The following is a 9,810-nucleotide window of genomic DNA, read 5'->3' as shown; positions in this document are numbered from 1 at the left end:
GCTCTTGTATGATTAACAATGCGAAAGATTCAGGATACCTTCGGGACCCGTCTTGAAACACGGACCAAGGAGTCTAACATATGTGCAAGTTATTGGGATGTAAACCTAATAGCGTAATTAACTTGACTAATAATGGGATTAGTTTTTTAGCTATTTATAGCTAATTAACACAATCCCGGGGCGTTCTATATAGTTATGTATAATGTATATTTATATTATTTATGCCTCTAACTGGAACGTACCTTGAGCATATATGCTGTGACCCGAAAGATGGTGAACTATACTTGATCAGGTTGAAGTCAGGGGAAACCCTGATGGAAGACCGAAACAGTTCTGACGTGCAAATCGATTGTCAGAATTGAGTATAGGGGCGAAAGACCAATCGAACCATCTAGTAGCTGGTTCCTTCCGAAGTTTCCCTCAGGATAGCTGGTGCATTTTAATATTATATAAAATAATCTTATCTGGTAAAGCGAATGATTAGAGGCCTTAGGGTCGAAACGATCTTAACCTATTCTCAAACTTTAAATGGGTAAGAACCTTAACTTTCTTGATATGAAGTTCAAGGTTATGATATAATGTGCCCAGTGGGCCACTTTTGGTAAGCAGAACTGGCGCTGTGGGATGAACCAAACGTAATGTTACGGTGCCCAAATTAACAACTCATGCAGATACCATGAAAGGCGTTGGTTGCTTAAAACAGCAGGACGGTGATCATGGAAGTCGAAATCCGCTAAGGAGTGTGTAACAACTCACCTGCCGAAGCAACTAGCCCTTAAAATGGATGGCGCTTAAGTTGTATACCTATACATTACCGCTAAAGTAGATGATTTATATTACTTGTGATATAAATTTTGAAACTTTAGTGAGTAGGAAGGTACAATGGTATGCGTAGAAGTGTTTGGCGTAAGCCTGCATGGAGCTGCCATTGGTACAGATCTTGGTGGTAGTAGCAAATAATCGAATGAGACCTTGGAGGACTGAAGTGGAGAAGGGTTTCGTGTGAACAGTGGTTGATCACGAGTTAGTCGGTCCTAAGTTCAAGGCGAAAGCCGAAAATTTTCAAGTAAAACAAAAATGCCTAACTATATAAACAAAGCGAATATAATACACTTGAATAATTTTGAACGAAAGGGAATACGGTTCCAATTCCGTAACCTGTTGAGTATCCGTTTGTTATTAAATATGGGCCTCGTGCTCATCCTGGCAACAGGAACGACCATAAAGAAGCCGTCGAGAGATATCGGAAGAGTTTTCTTTTCTGTTTTATAGCCGTACTACCATGGAAGTCTTTCGCAGAGAGATATGGTAGATGGGCTAGAAGAGCATGACATATACTGTTGTGTCGATATTTTCTCCTCGGACCTTGAAAATTTATGGTGGGGACACGCAAACTTCTCAACAGGCCGTACCAATATCCGCAGCTGGTCTCCAAGGTGAAGAGTCTCTAGTCGATAGAATAATGTAGGTAAGGGAAGTCGGCAAATTAGATCCGTAACTTCGGGATAAGGATTGGCTCTGAAGATTGAGATAGTCGGGCTTGATTGGGAAACAATAACATGGTTTATGTGCTCGTTCTGGGTAAATAGAGTTTCTAGCATTTATGTTAGTTACTTGTTCCCCGGATAGTTTAGTTACGTAGCCAATTGTGGAACTTTCTTGCTAAAATTTTTAAGAATACTATTTGGGTTAAACCAATTAGTTCTTATCAATTATAACGATTATCAATTAACAATCAATTCAGAACTGGCACGGACTTGGGGAATCCGACTGTCTAATTAAAACAAAGCATTGTGATGGCCCTAGCGGGTGTTGACACAATGTGATTTCTGCCCAGTGCTCTGAATGTCAAAGTGAAGAAATTCAAGTAAGCGCGGGTCAACGGCGGGAGTAACTATGACTCTCTTAAGGTAGCCAAATGCCTCGTCATCTAATTAGTGACGCGCATGAATGGATTAACGAGATTCCTACTGTCCCTATCAGTGACGCGCATGAATGGATTAACGACGGACGTGTTTTCGTTGCGCTCGTGTACAGATTGCGAAGAACTTGGTTTTCCGTGTTTGGAAAGTAATAAAATCGGTGAATTAGTGCTCCGCGAAAGTCGTGTGCTAATTTTCGTGTGTTATAAACAAGCGGTTTGGAAGTAATTAACAATTAATTGTTGGGAATTTTCCACTTAGCACGTGCTGAAGGCGAACTTACGAGTAAGTTTTTCGAGTAAGCTTTTTGATCAGCTGTCACAAAGCTTATTGGTGGGAGTCACTGCTAAGGTTTGTGTCTAGGGAGAGTTTTAGTGCTACCAGACTCTACCGATAGGTGGAGCTCGAGTTCCAGAGCAACTACCTTTTGTCAGCGAGTAAACGAGCATACGGTTGCTGGCGTCGACGGTAGGTGGAGCCACCATCGTATTTATGCCGATGGAGAGCGACAGCAGCGCGAGTGCCTTGAGCGGAAGTAGTGCCTCGATGAAGTCCAGACGAGGCAGGCGCAGAAGCCATCTGGCATCTAAGAGCTCGGCGCCAACGCAGGCGAAATTGGTTGCCCTGGCATCGAATGGAGTGCCAGAACCCGTTGGGGTACTGGAGGAGCCGTTTTCGTCGCTGGAGGACGCCCGGGCGGCTACGGAGAACGCTGCCATTGATGCTGCCCCCCCCCACGCTGCTGCCACCGCTGCTGATCCTACTGCTGCCCCTGCTGCCGACCACACTGCTGCCTCCGCCGTTTTCACTGCTGCTAAAATTGTTGCCACCACTGCCACTGCCGCCACCGCTGCCGCCCGTGCTGGGCAAGCAGCCATGATGGCAGAGCTGTCGGCCACACAGCGCATGGTGAGAAGCAGCTTCCGCAGACTAGGAGAAGTGGACACGGAAGAGCTCTCATATGCTATCAGCCGCTACGATGAGCTGGTGTTGGCGCTAATGCTCCGGTGCGGAGAGCTGGAGACGCGGCTTGCTATGCCGCCACCGCCGCCGCCGTCGTTGAATCTGTTGAAAAATACGGCCGCCAATGCTCCCCAGATGCAGCAGGTTGCACCCATCGCTGCCCCGCGGACTACCAAGGTCCGCGAGACGTGGTCAGCGGTGGTGAAGTGCGACGACCCTGCGCTATCGGGGAAAGACATAGCGGAAAAGGTGCGAACGATGGTTGCACCCTCTCTCGGAGTCAGAGTACACGAGGTCCGTGAGCTCCGTCGAGGTGGTGGTGCGATCATTCGCACTCCTTCGGTGGGAGAGCTGCAGAAGGTGGTCGCTTCAAAAAGATTCGCCGAGGTTGGCCTAAATGTGGCACGGAATGCGGCCGAGAAGCCGAAGGTCGTCGTATATGACGTCGACACAGCTATCGGCCCTGAGGAGTTTATGAAGGAGCTCCACGAAAACAACTTCGACAGCGAAATGAATCTGGCCCAGTTTAAGAAGTCAGTGCACCTGGTGACCAAGGCGTGGTCGGTAGCTGACGGCGCCACAGTAAATGTGACGCTGGAGGTTGACGACCGGGCGATGGCGAAGCTTGATGTAGGTCGTGTCTACATCAAGTGGTTCTCATTCCGATGCCGGTCACAGGTCCGCACATACGCCTGCCACAGATGTGTGGGTTTCGACCACAAGGTCAGCGAATGCCGGCAGAAGGATAGTGTCTGTCGCCAGTGCGGGCAACAAGGCCACACTGCGGCAAAGTGCCAAAACCCGGTGGACTGCCGGAACTGCCGCCACAGAGGGCAACCCTCGGGGCATTACATGCTCTCGAGCGTTTGCCCGATATACGGGGCGTTGCTGGCGAGGGTGCAAGCTAGACACTAATGTTTAGCTTCATCCAAGCGAACTGTGGCCGAGGCCGAGCTGCGACCATCGAGCTCGGAGTCCGACTCAGGAGATCGGAGTCTATGTTCGCGCTGGTGCAGGAGCCGTATCTCGGCGGGGACGGAATGGATGTGCTGCCTGAAGGAATGAGAATTTTCATCGATCGGCGAGGGAAGGCAGCCATCCTAGTGGATCACCAGGAAGCCATCTGTATGCCAGTGGAGACCCTCACCACAGATTATGGCGTATGTCTGGTCGTGAAAGGGAGTTTTGGCTCAATCTTCCTTTGCGCCGCATACTGCCAGTATGATGCACCTCTGGAACCGTACATCCGGTACATGGATGCGGTCCTGCTGCAGGCCAGCAGAACCCCCGCAATCCTGGGCCTCGACGCGAATGCAGTGTCCCCCATGTGGCTTAGCAAACTCTCTCGTCATGCCGAGGGGCAAGCTAACTACAGACGGGGTGAGCTGCTGTCAGAGTGGATGCTGGAGGCAAGAGTCGCCGCCCTAAACCAGTCAACAGAGGTGTACACGTTCGATAATTACAGAGCTACAAGCGATATCGACGTGACAATCGTCAATGAGGCAGCATCTATGTGGGCCACATATGAGTGGAGAGTGGACGAGTGGGAATTGAGTGACCACAACATCATTACTGTTGTGGCCGAACCAACTACCGCGCGCGCAGTTGAGAGCATAGCTCCTGTGCCGTCCTGGAACTTCTCCAATGCACGTTGGCGATTGTTCAAGGAGGAAATGGTGAGTAGAGCAGCCGAACTTCCGGAAAACTTCTCAGAGTCGCCGTTGGACCAGCAAGTTTCGACCCTGCGCAGTATAGTACATAATGTATGTGATATTGCGCTGGGAAGAAAGTCCATCCGATTGCCCAGCAGGAGAGCACGTTGGTGGACTGCCGACCTCTGTGATGCAAGGCGCGAAGTCCGGAGACTTCGTCGCCTACTTCAAAATGGAAGGCGTCATGATGATGATGCCGCAATAGAGCGTGTATTGGTCGACCTGAGGCGGGCCTCAGCCAACTACAAGAAGCTCATTTGGAGGGCGAAAATGGATGAGTGGAAACGCTTCGTGGGAGATCATGCCGACGACCCATGGGGGCGCGTCTATAAGATTTGCCGAGGCCGCAGGAAGTGCACGGAGATTGGGTGCCTCCGCGTGAATGGCGAGATGATCACCGATTGGGGTGACTGTGCACGAGTGCTCCTCCGCAATTTCTTCCCAGTTGCGGAGTCCGAAGCACCGACTGCCATCGCGGAGGAAGTCCCACCGGCCCTCGAAGTATTCGAGGTTGATGCATGTGTTGCCCGGTTGAAGAGCAGGCGCTCTCCCGGCTTGGACGGCATTAATGGCACTATCTGCAAGGCAGTCTGGCGCGCCATACCCGAGCACCTTGCATCGTTGTTTTCCCGATGCATCCGATTAGGATACTTTCCCGCTGAGTGGAAGTGCCCACGAGTTGTCTCGCTGCTCAAAGGGCCAGATAAGGACAAATGTGAGCCCTCCTCATATAGAGGAATATGCTTGCTACCAGTCTTTGGTAAGGTGCTCGAGGCCATCATGGTGAATCGTGTGAGAGAAGTTCTTCCGGAAGGCTGCAGATGGCAATTTGGATTTCGCCAAGGACGATGTGTGGAGGATGCTTGGAGGCACGTGAAGAGCAGTGTTTGTGCCAGCCCGGCGCAATACGTGCTCGGCACATTCGTGGACTTCAAAGGAGCATTCGACAACGTCGAATGGAGTGCTGCACTCCGCCGACTAGCCGACTTGGGATGCCGGGAGATGGGCTTGTGGCAGAGCTTTTTCTCCGGCCGAAGAGCAGTGATCCGAAGCAGTTCCGGTACTGTGGATGTACCGGTAACTAGAGGCTGCCCGCAGGGGTCAATCAGTGGCCCATTTATCTGGGACATACTGATGGATGTACTGCTTCAGCGTCTCCAGCCGTATTGCCAGCTGAGTGCATACGCGGATGACTTGCTGCTTCTCGTCGAGGGAAATTCCCGAGCTGAGCTAGAGGAAAAAGGTGCAGAGCTGATGTCCATCGTAGAAGCGTGGGGAGCGGAAGTTGGCGTTACCGTCTCGACCAGCAAGACGGTAATAATGCTGCTGAAAGGTGCCTTGAGACGTGCGCCTACGGTGAGGTTTGCTGGAGCGAACCTTCCGTATGTGCGTAGCTGTCGGTACCTTGGCATCACGGTCAGTGAAGGAATGAAATTCCTCACGCACATAGCTTCGCTTCGCCAGCGGATGACCGGAGTCGTTGGAGCATTGGCGCGTGTGCTTCGAGCCGACTGGGGCTTCAGTCCTCGAGCCAGGCGGACCATATATGACGGACTCATGGCACCTTGTGTGCTGTTTGGTGCCCCGGTATGGTATGACACCGCCGAACAGGTAGCCGCCCGGAGACGACTAGCCTCCTGCCAGAGGCTAATCCTGCTTGGATGCCTTTCGGTATGCCGAACAGTGTCCACAGTGGCACTGCAGGTACTTGGCGGAGCTCCCCCGCTTGACTTGGCTGCTAAGTTTTTAGCGGTCAAGTACAAGCTGAAGCGTGGATACCCGCTGGAGGAGAACGACTGGCTATACGGCGAGGACACTACGTGTCTAAGCTGGAAGCAGAGGAAGACTCGCCTAGAGGAGTGCTTGCTGCAGAATTGGCAAAACAGATGGGATGACGACAGCGAACCAGGACGGGTGACGCACAAGTTCATCCCATACGTCACTCTCGCCTATCGAGATCCAAGCTTTGGATTCTCGATGAGGACGTCTTTCCTGCTGACAGGTCACGGGTCGTTTAACGCATTTTTGCAAGGGAGAGCCCTCAGCGATACCACTGCTTGCGCTTGTGGTGATCCATATGAGGACTGGATGCACATATTGTGCGCTTGTCCTCTATATGCAGATTTGCGAAACCTCGATGGACTTGGAGTGCAGCGCCTTGGCGAAAACTGGACCTTCAATAGAATCCTGGAAGATCAGCAGAGGATTCAACGGCTGGCAGCGTTTGCGGACGAGGTGTTCCGTAGGAGGAGGGGTATTTAGCCCAAAACTTCGCCGTGTGGTTAGCGGGCGAGAATACTTCCACAGCCCGCTATTGCTTGTCGTAAGAGGCGACTAATATAGCGACTGGTTCCTCTAACCATGCTTGTCGGAGCAAAAGGAGGAGGCCCACCGAGCCTCTCTTTCGGTACCACGGGTTGTGCTGCTCCAAGACAGCACATTGAGGTAGGCCCCCTGGTGGGAGTATCGTGGTGGCTGTGGTTGATACCCATATCGCGGGTAGAGCCTTCGTGTTCGACGTTTGAGTTACGGTGCTAGTTGCGCAAAACTCGGGTGCTGTGACCCAGAGATCAGTAGAGATTTTAGGTAGATCTCGCTCCTCAGCAAGGGGGAGTGCTTGCCCGGCAAGCAAGTACTCGAATTGCTACCGGGGTGGTCGCTATGTACATAGCTATAGCTTCCAGTCCGGGACGTTTGTCTGGCGTATCCAGACTCATGCACCATGTTGATACATGCACCACTTGTGGGTGTTCAGGGTGTCGTGGTTGTAATCCCTTCAGTGTGGAACACGCCACGTAAAACAAGTTCGGAGAGGTCCGAAAGTCACTGTCCCTATCTACTATCTAGCGAAACCACAGCCAAGGGAACGGGCTTGGAATAATTAGCGGGGAAAGAAGACCCTTTTGAGCTTGACTCTAATCTGGCAGTGTAAGGAGACATAAGAGGTGTAGAATAAGTGGGAGATATTAGACCTCGGTTTGGTATCGTCAATGAAATACCACTACTCTTATTGTTTCCTTACTTACTTGATTAAATGGAACGTGTATCATTTCCTAGCCATTATACGGATATATTTATTATATCTTATGGTATTGGGTTTTGATGCAAGCTTCTTGATCAAAGTATCACGAGTTTGTTATATAATCGCAAACAAATTCTTTAATAAAACGATGCATTTATGTATTTTTGATTTGAAAATTTGGTATAACTCCAATTACTCAGGTATGATCCAATTCAAGGACATTGCCAGGTAGGGAGTTTGACTGGGGCGGTACATCTCTCAAATAATAACGGAGGTGTCCCAAGGCCAGCTCAGTGCGGACAGAAACCACACATAGAGCAAAAGGGCAAATGCTGACTTGATCTCGGTGTTCAGTACACACAGGGACAGCAAAAGCTCGGCCTATCGATCCTTTTGGTTTAAAGAGTTTTTAACAAGAGGTGTCAGAAAAGTTACCATAGGGATAACTGGCTTGTGGCGGCCAAGCGTTCATAGCGACGTCGCTTTTTGATCCTTCGATGTCGGCTCTTCCTATCATTGTGAAGCAAAATTCACCAAGCGTTGGATTGTTCACCCATGCAAGGGAACGTGAGCTGGGTTTAGACCGTCGTGAGACAGGTTAGTTTTACCCTACTAATGACAAAACGTTGTTGCGACAGCATTCCTGCGTAGTACGAGAGGAACCGCAGGTACGGACCAATGGCACAATACTTGTTCGAGCGAACAGTGGTATGACGCTACGTCCGTTGGATTATGCCTGAACGCCTCTAAGGTCGTATCCGTGCTGGACTGCAATGATAAATAAGGGGCAATTTGCATTGTATGGCTTCTAAACCATTTAAAGTTTATAATTTATTTTATAAACGACAATGGATGTGATGCCAATGTAATTTGTAACATAGTAAATTAGGAGGATCTTCGATCACCTGATGCCGCGCTAGTTACATATAAAAGCATTATTTAATACAATGACAAAGCCTAGAATCAATTGTAAACGACTTTTGTAACAGGCAAGGTGTTGTAAGTGGTTGAGCAGCTGCCATACTGCGATCCACTGAAGCTTATCCTTTGCTTGATGATTCGATAAATAAATGATTTTTTCCTGTAGCCAAACACCTCGTCATCAATTTAGTGACGCATATGATATTGTCCCTATCATATAATTAATATAAAGACTTTAATGGATTGTGTCAAGTTGCCAAACACCTCGTCATCAATTTAGTGACGCATATGATATTGTCCCTATCATATAATTAATATAAAGACTTTAATGAATTGTGTCAAGTTGCCAAACACCTCGTCATCAATTTAGTGACGCATATGATATTGTCCCTATCATATAATTTTTGATATAAAGACTTTAAAGAATTGTATCAAGTTGCCAAACACCTCGTCATCAATTTAGTGACGCATATGATATTGTCCCTATCATATAATTAATATACAGACTTTAATGAATTGTGTCAAGTTGCCAAACACCTCGTCATCAATTTAGTGACGCATATGATATTGTCCTTATCATATAATTTTTGATATAAAGACTTTAAAGAATTGAATCAAGTTGCCAAACACCTCGTCATCAATTTAGTGACGCATATGATATTGTCCCTATCATATAATTAATATAAAGACTTTAATGGATTGTGTCAAGTTGCCAAACACCTCGTCATCAATTTAGTGACGCATATGATATTGTCCCTATCATATAATTAATATAAAGACTTTAATGAATTGTGTCAAGTTGCCAAACACCTCGTCATCAATTTAGTGACGCATATGATATTGTCCTTATCATATAATTTTTGATATAAAGACTTTAAAGAATTGTATCAAGTTGCCAAACACCTCGTCATCAATTTAGTGACGCATATGATATTGTCCCTATCATATAATTAATATAAAGACTTTAATGGATTGTGTCAAGTTGCCAAACACCTCGTCATCAATTTAGTGACGCATATGATATTGTCCTTATCATATAATTTTTGATATAAAGACTTTAAAGAATTGTATCAAGTTGCCAAACACCTCGTCATCAATTTAGTGACGCATATGATATTGTCCCTATCATATAATTAATATACAGACTTTAATGAATTGTGTCAAGTTGCCAAACACCTCGTCATCAATTTAGTGACGCATATGATATTGTCCCTATCATATAATTTTTGATATATAGACTTTAAAGAATTGTATCAAGTTGCCAAACACC

The 9,810-nt window shown here is 47.8% G+C and overlaps 1 pseudogene; it reads left to right on the top strand.

The window, feature by feature from the left end:
- Nucleotides 1–8,682, top strand: part of LOC116803123 — a 9,415-nt pseudogene extending 733 nt beyond the window's left edge.
- The last annotated feature ends 1,128 nt before the right edge of the window (nt 8,683–9,810 follow it).

The sequence above is a fragment of the Drosophila sechellia genome, unplaced genomic scaffold (genome assembly GCF_004382195.2).
Source record: "Drosophila sechellia strain sech25 unplaced genomic scaffold, ASM438219v1 U_293, whole genome shotgun sequence".
Lineage (NCBI taxonomy): Eukaryota > Metazoa > Arthropoda > Insecta > Diptera > Drosophilidae > Drosophila > Drosophila sechellia.
The sequence above is the reverse complement of the archived record's forward strand: the minus strand, read 5'-3'. Positions and strand labels throughout refer to the sequence as shown.